At 38.8% G+C, this 26,452-nt stretch overlaps 1 protein-coding gene across 7 annotated transcripts in view; it reads right to left on the bottom strand.

Annotated features, from left to right (window-relative positions):
* Positions 1 to 26,452, bottom strand: part of Dis3l2 (DIS3-like 3'-5' exoribonuclease 2) — a 382,468-nt gene that overhangs the window by 277,092 nt on the left and 78,924 nt on the right. Inside the window, exon 3 of one of the 7 annotated variants that reach the window (XM_039083981.2) lies at positions 7,416 to 7,504. The exons of the other annotated variants lie outside the window; for them this stretch is intronic. The gene's annotated coding sequence lies outside the window, so the exon portion shown is untranslated. The remainder of the gene's footprint in view (positions 1 to 7,415; positions 7,505 to 26,452) is intronic. 7 annotated transcript variants of the gene reach the window in all.

The following is a 26,452-nucleotide window of genomic DNA, read 5'->3' as shown; positions in this document are numbered from 1 at the left end:
CCAAGTGCTGCCCCAAGACCATAAGACGTTGTGGAAAAGACAAAATAAGCTGTAAGTTTATTAAAATGTTCTCTTAAAGATATAAGGCCTTCGGGATGGAGAGACAATGTGGCAGTTTAGAGCATGTATTGTTTTCATGGAGGACTGGAGTTTGGTTCCCAGCGCCCACATGAGGCTGTAACACAGCCTGTTATTCTAGCAGATTCCATTCCATGCCCTTTTTAGTTTCCAGAGGCATCTATGCTCATCAGGCAGGTACTTACGCAAACATGCGTGCACACACGCACGCGCACGCGCACACACACACACACACACACACACACACACACACACACACATACACTAAATATTTTTGCATTATTTAAAGCCTTAATTCCTTGCATTGGGCCTGAAATCAAACTGGTTGGGATACTAAAGCATGTGAGAAAGGGCCGGGTTACTAGCAGCACTGCACTGTTTTGAAGAGAGTGCCAAGCAAGATTTCAATGTGTTTATATTTGTGAAGGGCCTACTGAGTTTAACCAGATTTCAAAATATACAGCAAAGCAGATCAATAGTCTAAGTAAATCACATGAGGACTGTGCTTAATGAAAGATTCATCATATACAGGGCAGAAAAGTTAATAAATTCTTCCTACAATACTCCAATGCTATGGTTTTCAATTGCTACAACTATCTCTAGATGATTAATGCTATAATGTTCATGTAGGAAATCAGAGTGAAATACTATAAAAAAATTTGCAGTCATAATAACTATAAGAAAATATATCTAAATTTTGAAAAATGGCTTTATGAAATTATAACAACAGAAAAATTCATATTTAATGGTTAGTTTTTTCTGAGCAGAATCAAGCCTTTTAACAATTATTTCAAAAATAAAAATAAACTTGGAGTTGTAGATCACACCTATATACACCAAGTATTCAGGAGACTGAGGCATGGGAATTAAATTTGAGACTACTAGGAAATTAATTTTAAGCTAGTTTGTACTAACTTTTCAAAAGGGCAGTAACCTAAAAACAGGATTTTCCCATATTCTTTTCTACAAGAGCACATGTAAGTGAAGATGCATTACACTGACATTCAATTAAAAAAACCTCTTCCCTCTCCCCTTTGCCTTACACATACATCCTATATGCCATAACATAAATAAATCCTGTATGTCCACACATAAATACATACCTGTCCCAAAGTAGATCACTAAAAACATTGAGTGTGGAGACATAGACCTGTAATCCCAGTACTTGAAAAGCTGAGGCAAAAGAATCAGGAGTTTAAGGCTGGTCTGGGTTACATAAAGAATCTAGAGCAGTGATTCTCAATCTCTAGGTTGGGGCCCTTCGGCAATTTTCTATTTCCAAAAATATTTACATTACAATGAATACCAGTAGCAAAATTGCAGTTATGAAGTAGCAACAAAAATAATGTTATGGTTGCGGGTCAGCACACCATGGGGAAGTGTACTAAAGGGTCACAGCACTGGGAAGATTGACAAACCTCTGCTCTAGAGGGAAAGGAGGGAGAAAGTAAGAGAAAGGGGAGGAGAGGAGACAGTTGGGAAAGAGAAAGACCAATGAGGGAGGGAGAAAGGGGAAGAGAGCAGGGACAAAGGGAGGAGAGGGGAAAGTGAGAAAGGGACAAGAAGAGGAAGGAGAGTAAGTAAGCTACAGAGAAAAAGACTGACAGCAAAACCATTTAGCTGGTTTAAATAAACCTAGAAATTCACTAACATTTAGGAGCATCTGACCACAGTCATCCTCAAACAGTGGTCATATAATGCAAGCTGCTCAGAGCCTCCCAGACCAGCGGGTGAAGCATGTGCCCATCCTAAGTGCCAGGCAGGCTGACTACAACCAGACACTGTTCTACTGTTTTATCACAGAGGAATCACAATTCGGGGACAACAAAAGACTACATGGTAGAGGTCACACTCAAACAACCTCCATCGCCCTCACCTTCCTCCCTGGCTCCCTCTTCCCAAAACCTTGTTTTGGTTTTTTGGGGAGAGGAGGGTTAGAGGATTGTTTGCTTACTGTTTTTGAGATGGAAATAGGGAACCACAGGCACATGCCACCTTACCCAGCTTTCTAAAAAGACAGTAGGCAAAGCGTTTATGCCTTAGTTTCTACTGTGTGTCGATTTCTGCCATTACTGGTTTCAAAACTGAGTTGGTTTCCCACAAACTACTGAGAAGATATTACATTCAGAACCAGAATTCTGATTTAACACAAAATAGAGACTGACCCACCTCACATCTTTCTCTGAATGTGAGCATATATAAAGATTCTGAAATGAGCATGATTCTGCCCAACCATGTATTAGGAACTGTACTTTGCTGGCACAATAGTAGCACAGATGTTATGGGAGTAGCCAACAGCTTTTGGGTGGATTTAAAGCCCACTCCATGAAACAGGACCCATAGCCCTGTTATTGAGGCCAGGAATCTAGACAGGACATAGGCCATAGGGGAAAACCTACTACTGCTATTCTCCTAAATGAACATAATAATATGATGACTTCTAATGATATATTGCTATACTCAGAGATCAATGTATCACTGAACCCATATCAGAGAAGCTGCTTCTAATGGTAGACGGTAATTAACATTTACCTATTTATCCATTCATCCATCCATCCATTCACCCATCCATCCATTCACCCATCCATCCTTCTATTTGTGCTTTAGGTGTACAGAAATTCACAACTGTAAAATGTGCAGAGTGAAAGACTTCAGAGGATCCTACCTAAATGGGATATCTTTATCATATCCCTCTCCTCAACTCTCAGGGCTCTATGCAGAAGAAGAGTTGGAAATATTCTAAGAGCTTGAGGTGATAGACAACTTCAAGGAAAGAGCATTCCAGACACAAGGCTGATGCACATAAGAACTCACAGAGACTGTGACAGCATGCATAAGACCTGCATTAAGTTCAAGCCAAACAAATTCTGAGTAAGATGGGGAAAACTGGAAACAAAGTCCCACCTCTGGCCAAGAAGATATTTACAATTTATAGTTTCTAGAAGGGGGAAAATAAGTTTTATTCAATGGAGTGACAATGAGTGTGTTTATCAACTATATTCTAGTATAGGTCTCATGCTCAGAAGTGTTGGCCAACACAAATTGGACTACCAGTCTGTTTGGGAGGGGGTGGCTTTTGTAGTGTTTTGGTTTAGTTTTAAGGTTTTCTTGGGGGGAGGGGCTTTTAGGAGGGAAAAAACATAAAGTACAGTAAATAGGGAGAGGAAGGAGATACAGGAGAAGTTGAGGGAAGGAAAGAGAATATGACCGAAATGCATCATACGAAAAAATGTTAAAGAATTGTGTTTTGGCCTATGTGTACAAATATCAAGAAATCACTACTGGAAAGAAGAGGTTAGTTGAAAACAATAACCAGAACGCAATAAAATTAGCTCTATGGTACATTTTCCCATTTATCTACAGCTCTGGGAGTTGGCTCTAGACACACACTATGCATGTACTCTAGCACTTTAGCCAATCCTGCTGTATAGTACACTACAAAACTAACCCAGTTAAACGCTGTTTTATACACTAGACTCAAGAATGAATATGTGAGGCTAGGGAGATAATTTAGTCAGTTAAATGCCTGTTATACAAATACAAGTACCTGTATTTAAACACCCAAAACTCATAAAAAGCTAGATATATAGTGACACACATTTGCAACTTGAGGAATGACAGTGGAAAAGAGGGAGAAAGAGAACAAATAGATCCCTGAGGCCAACTGGCTGAAGCAATGGAATTTGGACTCAAAGATAAAAAGTAGCCATGCAAAACAATCTGACATCAACCTAAAATCCCCACTACCCCCCCACACAGAGAGAGAGAGAGAGAGAGAGAGAGACAGAGAGAGAGAGAGAGACAGAAACAGAGACAGAAAGAGACAGAGACAGAGACACAGAGACAGAGAGACAGACAAAGAAGAGAAGATATATTACTATTTTAGGTATTACATTCAGAACTACAGAAGCAAAAACAATGCTATAATGGGATTTCATGAATAAACCAAGTCACTTAAAACTGTGCAACTAAAATATAAATATGTATTTTAAAATTTCTTTATTCTAGTTTGCTAATCTAAGACACAAATAAATGAATCACAGGTCAGTGAGATGACTTGGGGTAAGTCTTAGATCCCATGTGGAAGAAGAGAACTGGCTCTCCAAAGCTGTTCTCTCACCTTCACATACATATTGTAGCATGAATGAGCACACACTTAAACACACATACCTGCAAACACGACAACCAAAAAGAAAGAATAAAACAAAGGCATGGTGGGGGACAGATCATCATGAGCTCTCAAGACATAAAAACCCTTACACTTCTGAATCCTTCCACATTACATTGTGGTTAGAGTCAGGACTCCTTGGAGACATGGCTAATTTAGGTCTGGACTAGGACATAGACAAGATATACCTTGAGCATCTTTTCTTGCTGGAACAACAAAGAAACTATTAAACGATATGAGCATCTTGCCTAAATGGCTTGAGAATGATCATGAAAGGGTTCTCTGGGGAGCCTTAATCAACTGTAAGCATTTAACCTAGCTTTCCTATACAACCTACACATCTCAGTATCCAAACAGTTGATGAAGTAAAGTTCTTCCTTGAAGAACTTCTTCAGTTAAATTCAAAAGAAATAAAAGAATCACTATTTGGCTACTTCCACTTGGATTTGGGGAATGATCACTATTGATTCCTAAAACCAAAAAGTCGTAAGATGGTTAGGAAAGAGTTTTAAAGTAGAAAGGCCCAACTAGCAACAATATCTGGATCTACCAAATGTTACAAAGAAAAGTACCACAGCTCTTGTCCACTCTTTATAAGACTAAGTATACATCATCACTTACAAAGTATTTCTCCAAACTGAATGTGAGTCATATCTGATAAAGGAAGCTAAAGGAATATTAACATTTTAAAGAACAGCACAATGTTGTTACACATATACATATGTGCATAAATATAAAATACACATGTAAAAAATGAGGTGGACAGCAATCAAAGAACACACACACGTTAAACTCCACGTGCATAGACAGAGGCATGCTGCTTACTCACACACATGCAGATACAAACACGCATGCACAAATACAAACAAACATATACCACACGCAACAGGAAATTAACCTTCCCTTTATCCTCAGATATCAAAAGAAATTTTTAAAAAATAAGCACAAAAGTGCTTACATTTAGAATATATAAAGACCTCCTACATATCCACAAAAGGCAGAAAATCTACTAGAACAGCAGGGAAGAGGTTAGGGTTACTTGACAAGAATAGAAATGTCAACAAGTCAATAAATATGTAGGGCACCCAGCCCCATTAGACTTCAGAGAAACACAAGTTAAACCCTCAAGGATATATCTTTATAGAACTACGGCTGGGGGGTAAAAAGCTAAAACTCTGAAAATATCAATGTGCACAGAATAAACAGCAATATACTGTGGGGAGGAATGAAAACTGGTCCAGCCCATTCTTAGCTATATTAGGACTATGGGATAAAGAAAAAAACATTCCATTGACTTCCAAGCCCTAGTTTAGTTGACTACACTGCTTCCCCTGCCTTGGGATAAATATATGAATGAAAGAAGTCCAAACTGAGAGAGGGAGACACTTTCAAAAGAAGAGAGCAAGAGAAAACCTAAGTTGTCCCTTAGGAATTGAGAACAATGGTGGGATGCACAGTCAGAGTGAGGAAGTATGGAGATGCCAATGTGAAGAGCTCTGATGACTTTTGCTGAGTCTACTCTGTAAGGTCTGTACGACAGGGAAGAACTGGGCATGCTCCACAGCCAGCTGAAGCTCTGCTGCTTCCCAGGAGAGCTAACTGAAAATTCCACTCTTTGAGTCTTGGTCTGCCATCTTTAAAATGGGGATAAACTATTAAATTATCATAACATTGTGAGAACTGATATAGCTGAGATGCCTGGAACAAAAACTGAAACCTAGGAACAATTCGAACATAAAGGGAGACACGTTTTGCCTTAAGGCCTGGAAAGTGCAAGATCTGAAGGAGTACCGAGGGGCAGCTGGAAAGGGAGATCCGGAGACTGGAGCACTGGGATCCAGACTTGTGACTCCACAGTCTGGCAGTTATCAGCAGTGCCCCAGGCTGTGTCAGTAGAAAATAGTGTTGTGGGAAGACATAGAGTCCAATAAGAGGAGAGAGTATATATATATATATATATATATATATATATATATATATATATATATATATATATATATATATATATAATTTTGACTATGGGAATCATAGTGAACTCACATCCTGACAAATCTTCCTGTGTTTTACACACAATAGCTGATCTGATTCACACAGTGGTCCTAAGTGGTGCAGGAAAGAGCACCCAAGGCTGCACCATCTCATGAAAGAAGGGAAGGCTCAGATATGGCAACCCTTTAGCAACCAAGAGTCAAGGGCTGAGACATGAACTTAGGGTTAAGGTTTTAAATCCAGCCAGCATTTTTGGTCCCAGACTCCCTAGAGACATCTCCTTCCTGGATGAGAGACAGACTTAGATGAACTTCATACACCTAGCACCGACCGTGAGAAACATCTCACAGAACAAGAACCATCTCTTCACTTTGTGTATAAATAATTAAAATTCAAAACTCAGTTCTTTGCCAAATGGTCCTCTGCTGACCTCCCATTCTAAGAAGTGTTCTCTGGCCTTCCTCTGACCACCGCTAGCCTCTGTTACTCTTTCACTACAAGCTTCCTTGAGCAGGCACTTTGACATTTCACTCGTCCACAGATAGCTAATGAAGAAATATTCATTATTGTACCTCCCAGAATTTCCCACAATGTTTGCACATAAAACATCCTCAGTAAATATTTGTTCCTTTTTTTCTGGTAGAGTAAAATTTGAATCAGCTGTTTAAAAAAATGATCAAAAAGAGCAGAAATGAACGAACTAGCTCATTTTAAGAGTCACAAAATTAAAATGCATACTGGCATGATGCTATGGCCATCCTGCAATGTCCTTGTGAAACATCAGGAAAACCATCAACAAGTGCTCTTCTCAAAATGAAAAGACCACAGTGTGATGCAAATACATATACAAATGTGAGAAAATAAAATTGGAAGACATTAAAAATACATTCTTTTCTAAAAGAAATCTAGGCCTTTGTGTTTAAATTGTAATTCCAGTTTCCAATATAGTCTCAATGTAAATAGAAAATTCACTGTTTCCCAATTTGAAAACAAGTGTTAGCACAAAAACTCACAAAAGCCCAGATAAAGAAGGGAAAGCCTACATCTGGCAGCAACTTACAGGGACATTTCCTGGTTGTTTTCAGCATTGTACTGTACCTTTCTATCACTCAAAAACGAGAGCAATTATCTCCACTGAGAAAGTAAATTAGATCAACTGCAAATAGCACATGAAACTCACCAGAATTAAGAAGAACTGGTCACTTCAAAACTGATGTGTGTTAGGTTTTTCTTCCCTTCCTTTTAAAATTAATGGGCTGTATTTCAAGACTGAGGAGCAAACAGAAAAATTCCCTGTAACCAAAAGGTTCAAATGGAATCCTAAGTAAAAATACCAGGTAACATTTCCATTATGCTGGCTTACCCAAACTCCACACAAGATATTACATAGCTCTCTTTATTGATATTAAAAAAAAAACTCATATGGATATAAGGGCCATCTTTTGAAAAAATTATTTTAAATTTTATAAAAAGAGCAATTGAATTTGGAAAATTCAATTCCAGAAAGAAAAAAGGAGAGAAGAGGAGGAAGAGGAAGAAAAAGAGGAGGAGGACACTGTAATGTCCCCTATGAGCACAGGGTTGCTATCACCCTGACATAATAGAGCCTTTCTAAAGGACTCACACAGCACACCTCTGTCCACACATGTGCAGAAACCAGGGCCGCTGGGACAGTGTCAGCTGGAGGCTCTGTGCCCAGGAGACAATCCCCTCTTGCACTGCACCTGAGCTCTGCTTGGCTCTGATGCATGTCAACGAGTCCAGCTAGGAGCTGCTCTTCCTTTCTTGGCTACTCTGACTGGGCTTAAGTGACAGTACTCAGTTGCCACACATGTTTTAACAAACTTTCAAATCCCTTAATGGCATATTTGGGATGTAGTATATTACACTATTCAGAAAATACCTCGGAGCCAAGAAAAGCAATTGATATTTCCACAGGGAGTTCTAGAGAAGTCTTGGCAAAAAGCCTCTTTCACTATAAAATATAACTATGGACACTATCATCTTAAAGACATATTTATGTATACTTCTGAAGAAATACATGGCATAAGGTGGATCATCACAAGAACTTTTATCTAATTGTTGGAAACATAACAAACTACATCCATTCTTCTACCTGTTCAGGCTCCGAACTGTTACCATTAATCACTCAGTTGTTCTCAGTTCCCCATCACCCTCTATACATATCTCTCAATCATACACACATATACACATACATACATACATAACCATCTATAAGGTAACCATGTCAATTCCAAATTCAATGCTGTCAGACTTAGTCTCCATGAGTTCTTCTGAATATAGGCAACAAATTCATAAAAGCCTCCTGCCTATTTTCTATCTACTCCCAACTCAGGGGTCAGAATAAGCCAAGTAAACACAAGACACATTGTATCGATTCCCCTCCACAACCCTTGTAAGCTTTTCGATTGTAATCAGAGACTCATCCTAACAACAATGCACAGGCCCTGCTTGATACATTACCTTCACTCCACCCCAAGCATCCCTGCATTCCTACCAGTACTCTCCCTCAGCCTCTGTGCTATTCCTTGACACACTTAGGTATACACCAAATGCCCCATGAGATCTCCATTAGGAGCCCTTCGCTTCCTGTAGTTGTTACTGCTCAGTTATCTTCTTAAGCCAACATTATGAAGAATATCAACTCTCATCCCCCAAAGTCACATTCCCTCACAAATTTCTGCCTCTTTAGCACTTATCATTTATTGCACGCGCCACAAAGACAACAAAATGCCATCTAACACAACTGACCTTCCAGAGAACCCTTAAGAACCCTTGAGAAGGTGCTCTGAAAGCTGCAGTGGAGTTCAGTGATCAATGTTCCTATCCAGTGTAAAACCTGTAACCACAACAGCCAGCCCAGAAAACAGCCCTGGTGGTGCAGGAGTGGTACCATTATCATGGAAGTGACTAACAACTGTCTAACTGGACTTAAGCAAGCCAAAAGGAAACCCATGTCTGGTTATAGCCATGAGTTCAAGGCTCATAGAGAGCCTTGACCCTAGAGAAGAACTTAGTACTGTATTTCTTTAACTCTATTTACCTTCCAACTGCATTCTACATATTTATGCTTACACTGACAGGTAATGTAGCTCTCACTACTCATCAAAAGCTTCTTTACTGTAGCAGACAGAGGACAGTATTCAGATACACAAAAGGTCCAGATGTACAGAGCAATTGACTCTAGAGTGCCTGTTCCAATTGGTACATCTACAACACAACCCATATACCTAAGGCTCAGGGAACATCAGGAAAGGGGCTGAAAAAGACAAATGAGGCTAAAAAGATACTTGAGCAGTTCAAAGCAGATTCTGCTCTTACAAAGGACTCAAATTTGGTTCCTAGCATCAGGAGGCTTACCTCTGTTTTACCCTGCCTGGTTGGGTTTTATCAACCTGACACAAGCTATGGTCATCAGGGAAGAGAAAATCATAGCTGAGGAATTGCCTCCAAGTTCGACCTGTAGGAAGGCATATGGGCCATTTTCATGATTGATAATGGAGGTGTTAGAGGCCATTCCACTGTGAGTGGTATTGTGCCTGACCAGGTAAACCTGCGGTATATGAGCAAGTCAGAGGGAACAAGAACTCCACCATGGCCCCTGCAGCAGCTCCTTCCTCCAAGTCCCTGTCTTGAATTCCTGCCCTGATTTCCTGGATGATGGACTACAAGCAGTGGGATGAAACAAACCCTTTTCACCTCAAATTGCTTTTGGTTATGGCATTTTATCACAGAAATAGAAATTCCCACAACATAAGTTCAGGAGATCCAAAGTCCTCTTCTGGCCTCCACAGGCACTGAACTTACATGCACAAACAAAGATAGATATCCTCCCTATCTCCTCCCTCTCCCTCTCCCTCACCCTCTCCTTCTCTCTCAAAACTATTATTTTTAATTGTAAAAGACAAAATACTGGGTCACCTTCTTCAACATGGTGCCTTCTAGACATGATGCTGCACAAATTAAATCTTTTTACTTGGATTTTTTTTTTTTTTATGTTTCAAACGTTATCCCCTTTCCTGGTTTCCCAGTCATAAACCCCCTATCCCATTCCCCTTCCCATTTCTTCTATGAGGGTGTTTACCCACCCATCCACCCACCCCTTCCTGTCTCCCCATACTGACAAGCCCCTACACTGAGGGGTCTACCTTGGTAGGACCAAGGGCTTCTCCTCTCATTGGTGCCAAACAAGGCCATCCTCTGCTACATATGCAGCTGGAGCCATGGGTCTGTCCATGTCTTTTGATGGTGGTTATTCCCTGGGAGCTCTGGTTTGCTGGTACTGTTGTTCTTATGGAGTTGCAAAGCCCTTCAGCTCCTTCCGTCCTCTCTCTAACTCCTCCATTGGGGACACCGTTCTGACTTCAATGGCTGGCTGTGAGTATCTGTCTTTGTATTTGACATGCTCTGGCAGACCTTCTCAGGAGACAGCTATATCAGGCTCCTGTCAACATGCACTTCTTGGCAACTGCAATAGTGTCTGGGTTTGGTGGCTATGTACAGGCTGGATCCGTAGGTGGGAAGTCTCTGGATGGCCTTTCCTTCAGTCTTTGCTCCACACTTTGTATCTGTATTTCATCCTGTGAATGTTTTTGTTCCCTCTTCTAAGAAGGAATGAAGCATCCACACTTTTGTCTTCCTTCTTCTTGAGCTTCATGTGGTCTGTGGATTGTATCTGGGGTACTCCAAACTTTTGGGCTAATATCTACTTATCACTAAATAATACCATGTGTATTATTTTAAAGTGTTTGGGTTACCTCACTAAGGATATTTTCTAGTTCCATCCATTTGCCTATGAATTTCATGAAGTCATTGTTTTTTATAGCTGAGTAGTATTCCACTATATAAATGTATCACATTTTCTGTACCTATTCCTCTACTGAGGGACATCTGGGTTCTTTCCAGCTTCTGGCTATTATAAATAAGGCTGCTATGGACATAGTGGAGCATGTGTCCTTGTTATATGTTGAAGCATCTTTTGGGTATATACCTAGGAATGGTGTAGCTGGGTCCTCAGGTAGTACCATGTCCAATTTTCTGAGGAACCTCCAGACTTATTTTCAAAGTGGTTGTACCAGCTTGCAATCCTACCAACAATGGAGAACTGTTCCTCTTTCTCCACATCCGTGCCACATCTGTTGTCACCTGAGTTTTTTATCTTGGCTATTCTGACTGATGTAAGGTGGAATCAGAAGGTTGTTTTGATTGACACTACCCTGACAACTAAGGATGTTGAACATTTCTTTAGGTACTTCTCAGCCATTCAATATTCATCAGTTGAGAAGTCTTTGTTTAGCTCTGTCCCCCTTTTTTAATAGGGTTATTTGATTCTCTGGAGTTTAACTTCTAGAGTTCTTTATATATATATTGGATATTAGTCATCTCTCAGATTTAGGATTAGTAAAGATCTTTTCCCAACCTGTTGGTTGCTCTTTTGTCCTAATGACAGTGTCTGTTGCCTTACAGGCAATTTTATGAAGTCCCATTTGTTAATTCTTGATCTTAGAGCATAAGCCACTGGTATTCTGTTCAAGAAATTTTCCCCAGTGCTCATGTGTTCAAGGCTCTTCCTCTTTCTCTTCTATTAGTTTGAGTATATCTAGTTTTCTGCAGAGGTCCTTGATCCACGTGGACTGGAGCTTTGTACAGGGCAATAAGAATAGATCAATTTGCATTCTTCTACATGCTGACTGCCAGTTGAACCAGCACCATTTGTTGAAAATGCTATCTTTTTTCCATTGGATGGTTTTGGCTCCTTTGTCAAAAATCAAGTGACCATAGGTGTGTGGGTTCATTTCTGGGTCTTCAATTCTACTCTACTGATCTACCTGCCAGTCTCTGTACCAATACCATACAGTTTTTAATCACTATTGTACTGTAAAACAGCTTGAGGTCAGCCATAGTGATTCCATCAGTTCTTTTATTGTTAAGGATAGTTTTCACTATCCTGGGTTTTTTGTTATTCCAAATGAATTTGCAAATTGCTCTTTCTATCTCTATGAAGAATTGAGTTGAAATTTTGATGGGGATTGCATTGAATCTGTAGATTGCTTTTGTCAAGATGGCCACTTTTACTAGATTAATCCTGTCAATCCATGACCATGGGAGTTCTTTCCATCTTCTGAGACCTTTTTCAATTTCTTTCTTCAGAGACTTGAAGTTCTTGTCATACAAATCTTTCATTTGCTTGGTTAGAGTCACACTGAGGTGTTTTATGCTATTGTGAAGGGTGTCATTTCCATAATTTCTTTCTCGGCCTGTTTATCCGTTGAGTAGAGGACGGCTACTGATTTGTTTGAGTTAATTTTATACCCAGTCACTTTGCTGAAGTTGTTTATCAGGCTTAATAGTTCTCTGGTCGAACATTTGGGGTCACTTAAGTATACTATCATATCATCTGTAAATAGTGATATTTTGACTTCTTTCCAATTTGTAGCCCTTTGACACGCTTTTGTTGTCTGACTGCTCTGGTTAGAACGTCAGGTACTATACTGAATACATAGAGAGAGAGTACGCAGCCTAGTCCAGTCCCTGATTTTAGTGGGATTGTTTCAAGTTTCTCTTCATTTAGTTTAATGTTAGCGACTGGTTTGCTGTATATGGCTTTTACTAAGTTTAGGTATGGGCCTTGAATTCCTGATCTTTCCAAGACTTTTAACATAAAGGGGTGTTGAATTTTGTCAAATGCTTTCTCAGCATCTAATGAAATGATCACGTGGCTTTTTTTCTTTGAGTTTGTTTATATAGTGGATTAGTGGATTCTATTGATGGATTTCCATTTCTTGAACCATTCCTGCATCCATGGGATGAGACCTACTTAATCATGATGAATGATCCTTTTGATGTGTTCTTTGATTCTGTTTGTGAGAATTTTATTGAGTATTTTTTCTTCAGTATTCATAAAGGAAATTGACCTGAAGTTTTCTTTCTTTGTTGGGTCTTGGTGTGGTTTAGATATAAGCATAATTGTAGCTTCTTAGAAGTAACTTGGTAGTGTTCCTTCTGCTTCTATTTTATGGAATAATTTGGACAGTATTAGTATTAGGTAGTCTATGATGGTCTGATAGAATTCTCCACTAAACCCATCTGGTCCTGGGCTTTTTTTTTTTTTTTTTTTTTTTTTTTTGGAGACTTTTAATAACTGCTTCAATTTCTTTAGGAGTTATAGAACTGTTTAGATGATCCTGATTTAACTTTAGAACCTCGTATCTGTCTTGAAAATTGTCCATTTCATCCAGATTTTCCAGTTTTGTTGAATATAGGCTTTTGTGGTAGGATTTGATGATTTTTTTAATTTCCTCAGATTCTGTTGTGTGTTTCCCTTTTCATTTCTGATTTTCTTAATTTGGATATGCTCTCTGTGCCCTCTAGTTTGTCTGGCTATGGGTTTATCTATCTTATTTTCTCAAAGAACCAGCTCCTGATTTTGTTGATTCTTTGTATAGTTTTTTGTTTCTATTTGGCTGATTTCATCCATGTGTTTGATTATTTCATGCCCTCTACTCTACTTGGGTATATTTGCTTCTTTTTGTTCTAGAGCTTTTAGGTGTGCTGTCAAAATGCTAGTGTATGCATTTTCCAGTTTCTTTTTGGAGGCACTGAGAGCTATGAGTTTTCCTCTTAGCACTGCTTTCATTGTGTCCCATAAGTTTGGGCCTACTGTGCCTTCATTTTCATTAAATTCTAAAAAGTCATTAATTTCTTTCTTTATTCTTCCTTGACCAAGTTATCATGGAGTACAGTGTTGTTCAACTTACATGTGTATGTGGGTGATCTGTTGTTTTTGTTGTTATTGAAGACCAGTCTTAGTTCATGGTGATCTAATAGGCTGCATGAGATTATTTCAATCTTTTTGTATCTGTTGAGGCCTGTTTTATGACCAATTATATGGCCAATTTTGGACAATGTAACATGAGGTGTGGAGAAAAAGGTATATTCTTTTGTTTTAGAATGAAATGTTATACAGATATCTGTTAAGTCCATTTGGTTCATTACTTCTGTTAGTTTCTCTGTGTCTTTGTTTAGTTTCTGTTTCTATGATCTGTCCATTGCTGAGAGTGGGGGGTTGAAGTCTCCCACTATTATTGTGTGAGGTACAATGTGTGCTTTAAGCTTAAGTAAGGTTTTCTTTTATGAATGTAGGTGCCCTTGCATTTGGAGCATAGATATTCAGGATGGAGAGTTCATCTTGTTCGATTTTTCTTTTGATGAATATGAAGTGTCATTCCTTATCTTTTTTGATAACTTTTGGTTGAAAGTTGATTTTATTTGATATTAGAATGGCTACTCCAGCTTGTTTCTTGGAAACATTTGCTTGGAAAATTTTTTTCCAGCCTTTTACTTTGAGGTAGTGTCTATCTTTGTCACTGAACTATGTTTCCCATATGCAGCAAAATGCTGGGTCCTCTTTATGTATCCAATCTGTCAGTCTATGTCTTTTTATTGGGGAATTGAGTCCATTGATGTTAAGAGATATTAAGGAATGGTGATTGGTGTTTCCTGTTATTTTTGTTGTTAGAGATGAAATTATGTTTGCATGGCTCTCTTCTTTTGGGTTTGTTGCAAGGAAATTACTTTCTTGCTTTTTCTAGAGGGTAGTTTCCCTACTTGTGTTGGTGTTTTCCATGCATTATCTTTTGCAGGTCTGGATTTGTGGAAAGATATTGTGGAAATTTGGTTTTGTCAAGGAATACCTTGATTTCTCCATTTAGGGTAATTGAGTGTTTTGCTGGATATAGTAGCCTGGGCTGGCATTTGTGTTCTCTTAGGGTCTATACGATATCTGTACTAGATCTTCTGGCTTTCATAGCCTCTGGTGAGAAGTCTGGTGTAATTCTGACAGGTTTACTTTTATATGTTATTTGACCTTTTGCCCTCACTGCTTTTAATATTCTTTCTCCTTCTGTGCATTTGATGTTTTGACTATTATGTAATGGGAGGAATTTCTTTTCTGGTCCAATCTATCTAGAGTTTTTGTATGTTTATGGGCATTCTTTCTTTAGGTTATGGAAGTTTTCTTGTATAATTTTGTTGAAGGTATTTACTGGCCCTTTAAGTTGGGAGTCTTCACTCTCTTCTATACCTATTATCCTTAGATTTGATCTTCTCATTGTATCCTGGATTTCCTGGATGTTTTGGGTTAGGAGACTTATGCATTTTACATTTTTGTTGATGGTTGTATCAATGCTTTCTATGGTGTCTTCTGCCCCTGAGATTCTCTCTTCTATCTCTGGTACTCTGTTGGTGATGCTTGCGTCTATGACTCCTGATTTCTTTCCTAGGTTTTCTATCTCCAGGGTTGTCCCCCTTTCTGATTTCTTTATTGTTTCTATTTTCATTTTCAGATCCTGGATGGTTTTGTTCAATTCCTTCACCTGTTTGGTTGTGTTTTCTTGTAATTCTTTAAGGGATTTTTGTGTTTCCTCTTTAAGGTCTTCTATTTATTTACCTGTGTTGTCCTGTTTTTAAGGGAGTTATTGATGTCCTTCTTAAATTCATCTGTCATCATCATGGGATGTGATTTTAAATCTAAATCTTGCTTTTCTGGTGTGTTGGGATATCCAGTATTTGCTTTGGTGGGAGAACTGGGCTCTGATGATGCCAAGTAGTCTTGGTTTCTGTTTCTTAAGCTCCTGCACTTGCCTCTAGCCATCTGGTTGTCTCTGGTGTTAGCTTGTCTTGATGTCTCTGACAGTGGCTTGACCCTCCTGTAAGCCTGTATCTCAGCACTCCTGGAGACAAGCTTTCTTACAGCAGGATCTGAATAGAGAAAACTGTGTCACAGGGTCAGCTCCGGGTGTAGGAGGAAACAGAAAGCAACATAGTATATTTAATGTGTGAGATTCTCGATTTTTTAAATTTTTAAAAGAATAGAGTGTGTATATGGATGCTTTTAATTCCATGGTCTGTCAGTATGTGTGTACGTATGCCATACTTGTTTGGTTACCATGGCCCTGCAGAATAACTTCAAGCCATAACCTTTTGATTCATCTAGCATATCTACTTTTCCTAATGATTATTTTCGCTATTCAGGCTGTTTTGTGCTTCTATATGAATTTCAGAATTCTTTTACTATTCCTGCCACTGTTAATATTGGTATGGATGACATTGAATCTATGATTCACTTTAGGTAAAATAATCCTTCATAGTAGGTAATAATACTTCAACAATATCAATTCTGCTACTCCATGAATGAGGGAGGTCTTACCATTTTCTATTGTTTCCAATTTCTTCCCTTGGTATTTAAAAAAATCTTCATCTTAGAGGCCTGTCACCTCTTTGGTTAGGTTTACTTCTAGTTAGGGTTTTTGCTTTGAAGATAATGTAGAAATGTTTTTCTTATTTTCTTCTCAGCATATTCATTGTTGGTTCATAGAAAACTAATTAATTTTTTTATGTTGATTTTATATCCTGGCACTTTTCTGAAAGGACTTATCAGATCTAAGAATTTCCTTGACAGAGTGTTTAGAGCAGAGGCTATCAACCTGTGGGTCCCAATCTTCTTGGGAGTCAATGATCCTCTCTTGTATATTTTCTCAAAGACCCAGCTCTTGGTTTGGTTGATTCTTTATATTGTTCTCTTTGTTTCTAATTGATTGATTTCAGACTTGAGTTTGGTCCTTTTCTGTTGTCTACTCCTGCTGGGTGTGTTTGCTTCTTTTTGTTGTAGAGCTTTCAAATATTTTGTTAAATTGGATCTCTCCACTTTCTAAAGCAATATACAGCAAACCAACAGCCAACATCAAATTAAATAGAGAGAAAAATGAAGCAATCCCACTAAAATCAGGGACAAGACAAGGCTGCCCACACTCTCCCTATTGATTAAATATAATACTCAAAGTTCTAGCTAGAGCAATTAGACAACAAAAGGAGATCAAGGAGTTACAAATTGGAAAGGAAGAAGTCAAGGTATCACTATTTGCAGATGATATGATAGTTTATATAAATGACCCCAAAAATGCTACCAGAGAATTCCTAACAGCTGATAAACAACTTCAGCAAAGTGGCTGGATATGAAATTAAATCAAATGAGTAGCCTTCCTTTATACAAATGATAAATGGGCTAAAAAAGAAATTAGGGAAACAACAGCCTTCACAAAAGCCACAAATAATATCAAATATCTTGGTGTAACTCTAGCCAACCAAGTGAAAGACCTGTATGATAAGAATGTCAAGTCCTAGGGGTTGGGGATTTGGCTCAGTGGTAGAGCGCTTGCCTAGGAAGCGCAAGGTCCTGGGTTCGGTCCCCAGCTCCAAAAAAAAAAAAAAAAAAAGAATGTCAAGTCCTTGAAGAGAGAAATTGAGGAATATCTCAGAAGAAAGATGTCCATGCTCCTGATCAGTAGGATTAACATAGTGAAAATGGCCACCTTACCCAAAGCAATCTACAGATTCAATGCAATCCCCATCAAAATTTTAACTCTTCATAGACATGCAATGAGCAAATCTCAACTTCATATGAAAAAAAAAAAAAAACAAGAAGTGAATATAATTATCAACAATAAAAGAACTTCTGGGGGAATCACTATCCCTGACCTCAACCTACACTATACTACAGAGCAATAGTTATTAAAAACCCCATGGTACTGATACAGAGACAAAAAGGTTGATCAATGGAATCAAAGACTCAGAAATAAGCCCACACACCTATAGACACTTGATGTTTGACAAAGAAGGCAAAACCACACAATAGAAAAAAGAAAGCATCTTCGACAAAAAAATTACAAGTCTAACTGGATATCTGCATGTAGAAGAAATCAAATAGATCCATATTTATAATCCTGCACAAAACTCAAGTCCAAGTGGACCAAAACCCTCAATATAAAACAAGACACACTAAATAGATCAGAAAGTGGATAACAGACTTGAACTCATTGGTACAGGAGACAACTTTCTGAACAGAACACCAATGTCTCAGGCTTTAAGATTGACAAATGAGACCTCACAAAATTAAAATGCTTTTGTAAGGCAAAGGACATAGTCAATAGGACAAAAACAGCAGCCTACAGATTGGGAAAAGATCTTCACTAATCCTACATCTGAGAGAGGGCTAATAGCCAAAATATATAAAGAACTCAACAAGTCAGACTCCAACAAAACCAAATAACCCAATTTTAAAATGGGGTACAGAGCTAAACAGAGAATTCTCAACAGAGGAGTCCCAAATGGCTGAGAAGCACTTAAAGAAATATTCAGAATCCTTAGTCATCAGAGAAATGCAAATCAAAATAACCCTTACATTCCACCTTATGCCAATTAAAATAGCTAAGATCAAAAACTCAAATGACAACACATGCTATCAAGGATATGAAGCAAGGAGAACATTCCTCCATTGCTGGTGGGATTGCAAACTGGTATAACCACTCTGGAAATCAATCTCGTGGTTTCTCAGAATACTGGGAATAGTTCTATCTATACCACTCCTGGGCATATACCCAAACGATGGTCCACCACTCCCCAAGGACACGTGTTCCACTATGTTCATAGCAGCCTTATTCATTAATAGCCAGAAACTGGAAACAACCCAGATGTCCCTCAACTGAAGAATGGATACAGAAAACATGGTTCATTTACACAATGGAATACTATTCAGCTATTAAAAATGAGGACATCATGAATTCTGCAGCAAATGAATGGAACTAGAAAATATCATCCTGAGTGAGATAATCCTAAAAGGACATGCATGGTATATACTCACTGATAAGTGGATATTAGCCAAAAGTACAGAATACCCATGATACCACCCACAGACCATAAGAAGTTTAACAAGAAGGAAGGCCCAAGAGAGGATGCTTCAATCTCATTTTTACCAAGTTTTTTGTAGCTAACCCATTCCGTTATATGACCTGCATACCCATAGATAGGGACTAGACTGACTGCCCCCTATGTCAGTGGAGTATGAATCTGTGTCTCCTAGTAAAGAATAAAGATCCAAGTCTCCTTGGAAATGATCAAACTAGGATTCTTTTTAAAGAAAATTCTCATGTTTGTATTCCTAGAAGTATACTGATAGGGCAGTTAAGACTTGCTTGAATTAAATATTACTCAATTTAGAATCACACCAATTTCTGACACAGAATCAAAGCAGAAATAGACTATTTAGAAAAGAACATATCCTAAATGTTTCAATAACTTGTCAACTAATATAAGGATCATTTATATTTAAGTATGTTATTTATATAGGGGCTTAGCTAGTATCTAATCTCAAATTCCCACATCTTACCACCCTTTAGCAAATGCATTCCACATTTCACAGATACTTCAATATCCTGAAACTCACTGAGAAGTAAAATCAGCCTGCAAACCATCTCTGAAAAACAGATAAGTTTAGTGAAGACGTTTGTGGGCAAGAGAACATCGGGCACCAAAATAAGGGTCATATTCCAAGCTTGGCATAGTCCATGGGGGAGCAGAAATAGGGACATGGCTCCGACAGCAAAGTTACTGCCATGTAACCCATAAGCATGAGTTTGATCACTGCACCCACATAAAAAAAGCTCACGATGATGGTGTGTGCTTATAATTCCAAGGCTGGAAAGATAGAGACAAGTAAATCCTTGGCCCCACTGGCTGACCAGCCTACCCTAATCAGTAGAGTCCAGGTCCCTTAAAGTGGGTGACCCCTAGCTAATAAGAACAAGAACTGGTTGGTCTACACACACACACACACACACACACACACACACACACACACTTATCTGGGATTGGAATTTAGACAAAACAACTTCAAGAAAAATGGGTATTACCAAGGACAAAATGCCCCAAATGATGTTGATAAGAGGCAATGCATAAATGTCATTGTTGTAGATGTAAAAGAACCTAATAAGGCTTCACAAAACATAGAGAAAAACTAAGTATAAGCATTAAAAATCCTCAATCATGGGGCTGGGGATTTAGCTCAGTGGTAGAGCGCTTACCTAGGAAGCGCAAGGCCCTGGGTTCGGTCCCCAGCTCCGAAAAAAAGAACCAAAAAAAAAAAAAAAAAAATCCTCAATCACATTCATTAGCATAAAAAAGTAGGAAACAAGAGCTGAACAACACATGTGGCCACCATGACCTAGGTGACAGTCACTCTCCCTCTCCCCCTTTCCTCCTCTTCCTGAACCTCCCCATCTCTCACACAGACACTAACATACACGCGCACACACACACACACACACACACACACACACACCACACACATCACACACACACATACTACACACATGCACACACACCACCACACCACACACACACACCACACACACCACACACATGCACACACTCATGCATGCACGTGTTAGGAGTAGGAGGACCAAAAAAGTTACTAAGAAAAGAATTAGACTTCTCGAAAAAAAAAAAAAAAAAGCAAAATACCCAATAAATGAAGGGGTGGGTAGGGTTGGGTAGAAGAACACCCTCATAAAAGAAGGGGGAGGGGAGAAGGGATAGGAGGTTTATGGACGGGAAACTGGGAAAGGGGATAACATTTGAAATATAAATTAAAAAATCCAATAAAAATGTATTTTTAAATGCTCGATATTTTTAGTTATCAATGAACTATAAATCAAAACTGCATTGAGAGTCCACCTCCTCCCAGTCATAAGTGACTGTTTTTTTAAAGTAATAATAACAAACTCTGACAAGGTTTCCCTATCTACCAGGCAAACAACCCCATCTACAGTAGCATTAAAAAAAAAAAAAAAAAAAAAAAAAAAAAACCCGCTTGGAGTAAACTAAGCAAGGAACCAAGGAAGCAAAGGATTGTACAATGAAAACTTTAAAACTCTAAAGAAATCATCACAGGAGGCAATAGAAAATAGAAAGACCTCCCACACTCATGGATTGATGGATTCAATACTATGAAAATTACTATCGTACCAAAAACAATAAACAGAGTCAATGCAGTCTATTCAAAATCTCCACACCATTCGTCACAGAACTACGTATTAAAAAATAAAGGCAGAATTCTTATGTCAGATAAAGTAAATATAAGTGTAGGGAAGGGGAAACTAGAACAAACTCGGGAGTGTTACACTAGAATTGGAGATTTCTGTGTGTACACAAATTTTAATACATGGGGAAGAGGTAGGGGTGTGTGTGTGTGTGTGTATGTGTGTGTGTGTGTGTGTGTTGTGCATTTATTGGTTCTTGTTCACTAAGAGGGCTTCACAGAACCTACATTTCTTTGAAAAAAAAAAAAACAAAACAAACCAGGGCTTCTTAGAAAAGTGAAAAGTCCAGGAAAAGCACTACGTAACAAGGAGCATCTCTGCACAGGATCACACACACTTCTTAGGACCTGGGGATCAAATCTTTGCTTAATGCCCACTATCACGTCCACACTCAGAATTTCAGCCCTTAGTGTCACATGAGTCATGACAAGATGAGTAGTCATCTCCCTTAGAATGACCAACCTCAAACTAGCCAAGCAAAAGCGGAATCATCTCAGCAAAGATGGTTCCAGAGCAACACATGGCAGTCTCTAAGGCCAAGTGGGGGTGTTTGTCCACTGAAGCACTGACTGGGCAGCAGCCATTGGTGATGATAACACTAAGAATTTAAGCAAGTTCCTAAACCTGACCTGACTCTCAGAATACATTTGTTTGATGAGGTTCTTGGGTTTATGAAGGTAGGATTGGTTATTTTTTTATTTCCTTTGGCCCTAAAAATAGTATAGTATTTTATAGTATGAGGGAGGCTTTAAATCAGGGTGGTTGTGGAGGGAGGAAGCATGTTCTTAATAAAGTATTTGGTTTTCCACCATGAATACTATATTTTGAAATGAATGCATAAAATCCAGTATTATTTCCAATTCATACTTCATATAAAGTCATGTTTCATCTTAAAAATCAAAATTTCAAATGTTCCCTAAAGGCTTTACATACATGTGCTTCTATGATTCAGTAACACAAGAGGCAGTTATTGTCAACTAGAAGGCTAGTCTAGGTGTCTCATATGAAGCTACTCTGGAGGAAATCTACTTACGGGACTTAACTACAAAGACACTATAGAAAAGAACAAAGGCCTGGTCATGAGTTTTAAATGCATCTAAACTATATGTGCACATGTACTTGTTACAACATAAAAGCAAAAAGTTTATCTACACTGTAGTTGATGGCTTCAAGTTAACACCTTCCTAGAGATTTAGTAAGAAAATTACATTAACTAGAAGCTCTCCAGATTTACTGGCTAAGTCTCTAGCCATGAATAAAAATGCCTCTTTTTTTTCTTCTTCAGTATTTTGACTTTCTCTGCAAAGCCACATACCAAAAGGAAAGCTACTTTTCAACAAAGTAGACCAGGTAATAAAAAAGGATCTGAAGCCACAGAGTCACTGCATAGCCCTGAGCACTGACCTTAAGAGGAGCTGCTGGACCCTGATCACAAAGGAGTTCTTCAAGCTCCTCCAGTTTGGGCTTCAGGTAGGGGTAGGGGTACAACTGGGGTCTGGGTTGGTTTGGGTTGGGTTGGGTTAGGTTGGCTGGCTTGGCTTGGCTTGGGTTGGCTCGGGTTGGGTTAGGTTTAGTTGTTTGAAACAGGGTATTATGTAGACCAGGCTGGCCTTGAACTCACAGAGATCCTGCCTCTGCCTCTGCCTCTGCTCTGGAGTGCTGGAATTAAAAGTGTGTGCCAACACATCAGCTTCAACTTTTCTATATTTAAGCAACAGTCACCTTTTAGATGATGAAGTAACATTTTTTTAAAACCAACAATTTTCTAAGAACACATCTCAAGAAAGAAATCATATTGTTTTATATGCATCATTTTTAAAAGCTGTCATCTTCCCTACACTGACAGAAACAAAAATGTGCCCAGTGTAGGCTCCTTCTACCATGTAACCTTAGTTTATGCTTCTGCAAAAATTCTGGAAATTACCCTGGGCAGAGATTTTTGTATACTAAGTATCAGCCAAGAACAAATTTTTACAGCTGACTTCTAAACTCTTTAAAATTACACTTTATAATGGAAATACTGACAGATGTTTTACCCTAAAAGCACTGTTATAATATTTCTAGCTTTTAAAAATACAAAACTATGAACTCACCATCAAAGACCAAAGAATCAAAAAAAAAGTCATTAAGTTATACTATTACCTTTTTAAATAGGTATAAATAAAAATATTTTTTACCACAGCCAGCAAGATGGCTCTGTGGGTAAACACAAATTCTGCCAAGCCCGATGACCTGGGACCCACATAGTGGAAAAAAAGAACCAACCCCCACAAAGCTTTTCTCTGACCTGCACATGTGAGCTGTGGCGCGAACACACACACACACACACACACACACACACACACACACACACACAAGTAAATAATAATTTTTTAATGTAGGCACACCTTATGGATAAAATATGTTCACAAGCTCTAACAGTTGCATTTATTTTTGCAAATATCTGCTAAGCCACTAAGTCAGCATTTCAGTGAATGGAGCACTCACCCCAAGCCTAGTAAGTTATCAGTGTCTGATTTCACCCATCAGCCCATGTGCAGAGTCCAGTTCTTGCTTCAACACTATGAAGAAGGGGTATAATATAAATTCATACTGACTCAAAGAGTACATCAACTTGGGCTTTGGAAAACTTGCAGCATAGGAAACCATTCAAGAAACAGGTACTCAAACCTATGACACAGACGTCCCACTGGAGAGCAAAACGTCAGGCAAAGTAGACAATTGTGGCTCTGTGAACTTTACCCCGACCATCCACACTTTTCACATTCAGCTCACTCGTTCTGTTCGGAACAAGCAGGCTAAGCTACTCTCAGTAATCTCCACCACAGCCTCACAGGAGGACAGCCACAGCACAGCGCACACTTCATCCTCTAAGTACCATGCGAGTCCTTACATGGAAGCAGACATAGAGCCTTAAGAACACTGACTGGTACCAGGCTTTGTGGCTCAATACTTAGTTTGATGTCCTAATTCATCCCCCTTTAAGAGAAGTTACCAAGGCAAATTACTATATCTCTCTGTAATACTGTCTGAATTACATAGTGAAACCACTAAGGACAGGAAATATAAGTAACAGGTTAGTAAAAGAACAAGGGTAAGATGTAAGTTTGCTATTGGAAATCAATATCAAAAATTTGTAGCCAAATCCACAATGCTCATTTCAATAATTGCCATTAAAACACAATTAAATTAAAAGGGCTAGAGAGATGACTCAGTGGTTAAGTATGATGGTTGACTTCAGAAGACCCAGGTTCAATTCCCAACAGCCACACAGAAGCTCACAACTGTCTGTATCTCCTGTTCCAGTGGATCTGACACCTTCACGCAGATATACATGCAGGCAAAACACCAACACACATAAAAGAAAAATAAATAAAAACAATAACTATATTTGTGTACTAATTAAAAGTAGTATAGAGGAATGTCATTAAATTTTCTTCCTGTTTTAAATACCTTTAGTCAGTATATTCCAGTTTTATTTGCATATAGAAAAGTACACAAGCCATAAATGTCCAGTATGAAGAAATCTGTCAAAGCAAACACACTGATGTAACCATGTACAAGAAGAAGAAACAGGATCACCAAAATACTAGCTTTCTAGGTTACACAAAACTACCCACCCACACTTCACTGCTCCAGGTTCCTCCTAATTCCAAAATAACTCTCCCTGAAGATGGATAAAAGCACATGTGCATAGACTGTATCCCAGCATGAAAAATTAGAAGATGGTAGCCTAAAGAACAAGAAGATAGAAGAAAAGATTGATTTCTGTATTGATGGATTCTCAACAATGGGTATCAGTGGAAAGCTTCTGGACAAAATGGCAGGAAGATGTAACAATGACCACTCCAATCTGACCTGGTCTACATAAGGTCACGTGCCCTCTCTTCACCCAGCATCTGAATCCTAAAGAGAAGATGCACCCACATCATTATGTTAGCTAGGTCAATAGTCGTTCTTTTACTTTTCAGAAGCCAGAACATCTGGAACGCTGAGAACGCCAGAACGTGTTAACATAGCACCTTACTTTTAGGTCTGCGCAATAACAACACAAAATGTGAAACTGCTAAGGTTTGACTTTTTATTTTATGCACCACATGCATGCAGTGCAGAAAGGCCAGAAGAAGGTGTCAGATCCCCAGGAACTGGAGCTACAGATGGTCATTAGCCACCATATGGATGCTAGGAACTGAGCCCAGGACCTCTGCAAGAGCAGCCAGGTCTGTTAATTGCTGAGCCATCCCTCCAGACCATGCTAACAGATTTAACTTACCCAAAAAGTGCTGTCTATAAGAACTACAGAAGTTATGCCTAAGAAGTCAGGCCCATGAAGATGATTTGACCCAGCACATGGCCTTATGTCTACTTCCCCCATTCTCTCCCTATAAAAGCCCTCTGTGAACCTGAGTACCCTGTGATGAAGCTGTAAGGACAACAGTCTCTCCATCTTATAAAACCTGCCCTTAAATAATTTCCTTTCCATCAAATGGCAAGCAGCAAGTTGAACCGGAACAAAAGAAAGATAAGATAGAAAAGTAAAATTACCCTGTATCAATTTCATTTCATTTATATCAGGTAAGGACTGAGCATACCTTGCTATAAATTCCTTAGGTAATAAGGTGTTTAAACTATTTTCTAGAGGAAAAATTAAATAACCCACTTAAGAATGACTTGAAATAGACTTTTCTAGAATGGACAAGTACAGAAATCAGTTTATCTAGTCAATAGCCCTTTGACATCATATGCTCAACCACCCCCCAAGCAAAACTTCTCCAACCAAAAGGGGGAGGGAGACTTGTGAAGTAGCCTACACAATACTTGCGCGTATACATGCATGTGTGCGTACACACACACACACACACACACACACACACACACACACACACACACTCCACCTTTTCACCATCAAATCAACCAAGACTACTTATCTCCCCTCTCTAAAATCCCTTTGCTGTCCATTAGTGCAGGAGACAGATCATGGCTTACAGTTCCTGGCTTCCGCCAGTTAACTACCTTTTTTTCTTTTCCAAAACCCAGTGACATAATATATGGGTTTCTGTGTGCAACGAGCTAAAAATCCTTGCTCAAGATTTCCTCTAAAAGTGTCACATAAAACTAAGATGGGTCTTAGGGGGACAAAGGCTTTTAAAATAAGGGCCCCATAGGTGCATTCACACCTAACAAATGATATAACTTTCAGTTCTGTTCCATAGCACTCTATCATCTGGCTGTTTCTATATCTTTTGCAACATACTTTATAATA

This window comes from Rattus norvegicus, chromosome 9 (genome assembly GCF_036323735.1).
Source record: "Rattus norvegicus strain BN/NHsdMcwi chromosome 9, GRCr8, whole genome shotgun sequence".
Lineage (NCBI taxonomy): Eukaryota > Metazoa > Chordata > Mammalia > Rodentia > Muridae > Rattus > Rattus norvegicus.
Note: the sequence above shows the minus strand (reverse complement) of the source record. Positions and strands in the feature narration are given on the sequence as shown.